At 41.5% G+C, this 5,520-nt stretch overlaps 1 pseudogene; it reads right to left on the bottom strand.

Annotated features, from left to right (window-relative positions):
• Positions 1-5,520, bottom strand: part of LOC102239586 — a 196,623-nt pseudogene that overhangs the window by 35,697 nt on the left and 155,406 nt on the right.

The raw sequence follows: 5,520 nt of genomic DNA, 5'->3' as shown, positions 1-5,520 counted from the left end.
ACGAGGGGGGTGCAAACCTTGAAGCTGTCTCCGGAGATAGATAGCCCCGGACACTAAGAACCGGCTGAGAAAGTTAGGTTCTGATTAATTGTTGAGATAAACTAGATGTGAGAATGCCCGGCAGCAGTGATAAACTCCCATGCTGTTAGGACGCAGCCCAGACCCCTTTGGAATTTCTTTGTTCCCTTTACTCCCTCCTACATGAGAGATTTACAGTTTGGCCATTTGGCCTGGGGTCTTGGCCAACAGGTCAAGCTGACCTAGCAGACAGGATGTCTTGTTAGAAGATAACAAATGTTCCAGGAAGCCTCTGGCAGATGCATGTAACCAAAGAGTTAAGCAATAAGAAAGACCACTCCTCTTTGATCTCTTTGTTCTCAGTACGCCCCACCCCTGCTTCAAATGGTGCATAAAAGACTGTAACTGGAGCTGCTCAGGGTTGCTTCCCGCGCGCACTTTCTGCCGCGGAGACAGCCCGGGTTCGAATCTGCTAATAAAGGAAACTCCCTCTCCAAATTGGCAAGGGAGAGGATCTGTTTCACCAAATTCTTGGCTTGTCGTGGTTTCTGTTCTCACGGGCAGTTTCTCCTTATAACACCCATGTGCACCCAATCAGAGCGGAGGATCAAGCCTGCAACCAAGGCATATGCCCTTGACCAGAATTGAACCTGGGACCCTTCAGTCCACAGGCTGACCTCTATCCATTGAGCCAAACTGGCTAGGGCTGGCAACCTTTCAGTGCCCAACCAACTGAGCCACACTGGCCAGGGCCACTCCTCTTGATTATTGGTTTAAACCAAATATTCTATTGGGATCTTTTACCTGTCTATGAATTCATCTTATAGCCAAACTCTCAGTAATTAATAACAAGGCAGCCTTTTTGTTTTCTCCAAGAAAAAAAATATATCACCTATCTAAACCTTGGAATTAGATAATTAATTTAATGAGAACACTTTAATAAATCTCTTGGTCCTATTTCTTCCCCACTATTCCTGAATGACACTCTATAACACAACTTTATGAAAGGATTTTAATTTCTTAGAAAGAAACAAGTGTGATTTCTGGACTATTTTAAACATCAGTTTGCCAAGGATATAAGAAATGTACTAAATCTTATTATTTACCTGTTTCATTGCATTAGAAGATACAGAGTGAAGGGGAAGAAAAACTTACACAGAGCCTTAAATGAGGACCTATATTATGCCATTAAATTCTACAGTGATATTTTCACTGTAGAAAGAAAGTTAATAATTGGGAGTAATTTCTATTGACTTCTACTCTAATTCCTACTATAACAGAGGTTAGATTTACTTAAGTCAATAATAATTTTGAGAAAGCAAGAGTGTCACTCATTATTCTCATTCCTGGAATTTAATAAAAAGCATTAAAAATGTAATATATATGTGAGTTAGCCTCACTTCCCACTAATTCTTTTCCAGTGTTAAGCAGTAGTGGTGTAGCTTTATAACCAATGGTAACTTGTCTTTGTCTGACCATGTTTATCTTGTCTTTTTTATTGCGAGACTGCGGGCAATTTTGAATGCTTTGGGAGGGGACTTTATTTTCAACCCCAAACTATTTGCAGCTCCAAAGGAAGAAAATTTAGGTAAAAGTAGAGACAAACAAACATGAATAACAACAAAAAAGAATACAATACAGGCAATGAGGTGTTCCCTGGGAAGTAAATGCTTTCAAGTTGCATTTAAAGACTTTCAACATTACCCAGCTTTTAAAACAATGTTCTAAGGCTCAGGGACCTCAGTTTCTCCTCTCAGCAAATACGTTTTTATTATTTTTTAATATTTTTGTTGATTTTTAGAGAGAGAGGAAGGGAGGAGAGAGAGCGAAACATCTATGTGAGAATGAAACATTGCTTGGATGCCTCCCGCACATTTCCTATGGGTGGTGGAGCCCCACAGCCCAGGCATGTGCCCCGACTGGGAATCAAACCAACAACCTTTTGGTGCACAGGATGACACTGGCCTGAGCCTCTCAGATAATCTTTACCACATGTGACTATCCTTCTCAGGGCTTCAAAGGAATATTTTCAACTGTCATCTTCTGGTTTATGAATGCTTTATTCAGCTGAATGCAACCTATTATTAAACCTATCTATTGAGTTCTTAATTTAAGTTATTGTGGGGTTTTTTTAGTTCTGGAATCAGTTTTCTTCCCATTCTTATACATTTTAGTTCTCAGGAGAAAGTCTCCATTTTCATCATCTGTTATTTAAACATAATAATCACATTTTATGCCTTTGTCTAATAATCTGGGTCATCTATAGTTCTATTTCTATTGTTTGTTTGTTCCTGCCCCAGGTGTTATTTTTGGTAATTAATTTTAATTCAATGTTCAATGATATCTATACTAATCAAAGGGTAATATGCTAATTAGACTGGGTCAACCAGACATCTTCCTGATGTCTGACAAAGCCACGGTGGCAGAAGCTGAGGCAGAGGTGGTTAGGGGTGATTAGGTTGGCACGGGGGCAAGCAGTTAGGGGAAATCAGGCCAGCGAAAGGCAGGCAGCCGTGGTGGCTGGCAGTGGCAGCAGCAGCAGGGTGATGGGGGCGACGCCTTCCCCTGATAGGCCCGGTCGCCTCCCGCAGAGAAGCGGGCCTAAGCTGTCAGTAGGACATCCCCTGAGGGCTCCCGGACTGACTGTTAGAGGAGGCAGGCCGGGCTGAGGGACACCCCCACCAGTGCATGAATTTTGTGCACCAGGCCTCTAGTGTGCATACAAAAAAATTGTAGTGCCTCAAGATGACATTTTTTTCCAAAGGGGATTCATCCCATTCTCTGGCAGGCAGCCAAGGGACAGACAACTTTGATGTAGTCAGGCTACTTTATAGCATTTATATGACTTGTTATAATACTGGTTTAATGGCATTTCTCAGGGACAGCCCTGCAGAGATTAAAACCAAGAGCCTGCATTTGTTATCCAGGGTTCTCCTTCCTTGTGGATCCTGAAATTCACTGTTGTCTCCTTAGGACTAAAAGACAATGAGAATCTCTGCTCTGATATTCAGTCCCTTCTTGGTTTCACGTCCTCTTGCTCTGTACAGTTCTACAGGCAAATGTCTTGATGGGAAACCCTGTGCCTAGTGTTAGCCTCACTTCTTTGTGTCTCCCTCCTTCTGTGGCCTGGATCCCTCAGCGCTGCCTGCCTCGGCAACCTGGAACTCTCATATTTGCTCCTCAGCCTTGGGAGTTTTCTAAAGCTCTGATAGCTTCTTTGTATCTTAATAGCTGTTTTCTGCCTGGCTTATCAGCTCCATTCCTCATGCCAAGAATGGAAAAATGCCCTGAGAAAAAGTGCAACACCCAGGAAGTCAGGCTCCCTTTGATGACATTTTCTTCTCTCCAGGTTCTAGTCCCTCAAGTCCTAGCTGCCCCAGAAACACGCTGAGGTCTTTGAACAGATTTCTTTTAAATTTAATCTAGCCTATCTGGCTGATTTTGACAGGATAATTGGCCTGCTGCAGGCCTCTTCATTGTAGCCAGCACAGAAACCTCTTCGTGCAATTTGGAAATGCACTTTTTAAAAGGAGTTAAGACACAGTGCTCATTTCCCAGGTGTCCAATTATTTTGGCCAAGGCTGTTTTTCAATGACAAGCTAAATACCCTGGCTTCTTTAGCATATTCTCATATCCTTTTTGCATAATTTTTAATACCTTAAAACAGGAATTTCTCCTGTGCCATTTTTCTGGGTGAGGAGTGACATTTTCTACCTCCTTGTATCTCCCAGCCTCACCTCTCTTTCAGTGCACACTAATGACTTCAAGTTAGACACTGAAAGCACAGGCATGTGTCCAGCTGTGTTTTTCAAAACTCCAGAATGTTACATGTAAAATGCCTGTAGGTCATAATGAAGCTAATTATTAACTGAATTTTCCTACATGTAACACATTTCTTTGGCAGGATTTCTCAAAGCCTTTAATATACTATTTAGAATGGTGATAAAGTGTATATAATATACACTGTTTCTCAAACTTAAATGACCAGAGCATCATTTTCCATAAAGTATCTTGAAGGATAAGCATACTGGGGAAAAGATTTGGGAAACATATTCTTAAATGCAATCTATATTATCTGTTCATGAACTAAGTTAGCCTGAAAAGTAGCAAGGTCTGAACCATCTCTTAAATACTAGTATGCAAAGTGCCACTTTTAGTTTCCAAACTTTGGGAATTAGGAGTATTTACCATTGAGTAAAATTTTGTAGCCCATTATTATTTTAAAATTGAATAATATTTGTGAGTATGCATTGGTACAGCTCCTCAAGTAGTATTTAAGAGATGGTTGTTACATTTCATTCCATTCATAAATGTCTCTTGAACCATGTGATAACTCCTGTGAAATAAAATAATATTTATTTATTTTAAATATGAGCAAATTGAGGCCACAAGAAGTTAAATAACTTTTCAAGGTGTTGGAAGTATTAAGTAGCAGAGTTGGGATTTGACCAAATATTATCATATTCTAAAATAAATACATGAATATTCTGATTACCACAATACCATTCTAAGAAGTACTTTGAAAGAACAAAGAGAAAATGATGAGAGAGATATGAGAAAACAAACATGAATATATAAATATTTTATGTCTTTATATTTTAGAGAAAAAAATGTGATGATGATTGGATCTTTTCCCAACTATCTTCAGTCACCCATGATGTAGAATATTCCAGAAAAGAGGAGAATACAATTGACGGTGATAATAGATGATTATGTATTATACCTAGTACTTATTTTGTGTACAAGATGTTGCTCTGAGTTATTTACACATAATATTAAATCATTTAATTCTCAAAATCATTCAGAAATTATCTACACTAATAAAAGAGAAACATGGTAATTGGCGTACGACCGCTACCCTTTTCATTGGCTAATCAGTGAGTATATGCAAATTAACTGTCAGCCAAGATGGCGGCCGGCAGCCAGGCACTGAAGCGAGCACGAGGCTTGCTTGCTGCAGACTCCAACGTTCCCCGCCTCACTTGCCAGCCTCTCAGTTGCAACTCTAAGCAACTATATACTATGTTGCAAATAAGAAGCTAAACAAAACCCCAGAAAAGGGCTTCCATTCAGCCGGGCTCGGACCGCAACATTGTATCTATGTTTTCAGCAGCAAGGCCCCAGAGCTAAAGCTGGCCCAAAAAAAAAAAAAAAAAAAGAGAAGAAAACAAGGAGCGGTTGGAAGCTTTAGTCACTCGCCAGCCGGAAAACAGCCCTCAGCCCCTCACCCAGACTGGCCAGGCACCCCAGTGGGGACCCCCACCCTGATCCAGGACACCCTTCAGGGCAAACCAGCCAGCCCCTACCCATGCACCAGGCCTCTATCCTATATAGTAAAAGGGTAATAGGCCTCCCAGCACCGGGATCAGCGGAGCAGCGAGGCTCCCGGCACCGGGATCAGCATGACAGGGGGCAGCGCCCCAAATCCCCTGATGGGCCCTGCTCTGTGAGTGACAGGGGGCAGCACCCCAACCCCCTGATCGGCCCTGCTCTGTGCATGAC

Source organism: Myotis brandtii, unplaced genomic scaffold (genome assembly GCF_000412655.1).
Source record: "Myotis brandtii unplaced genomic scaffold, ASM41265v1 scaffold850, whole genome shotgun sequence".
Lineage (NCBI taxonomy): Eukaryota > Metazoa > Chordata > Mammalia > Chiroptera > Vespertilionidae > Myotis > Myotis brandtii.
Note: the sequence above shows the minus strand (reverse complement) of the source record. Positions and strands in the feature narration are given on the sequence as shown.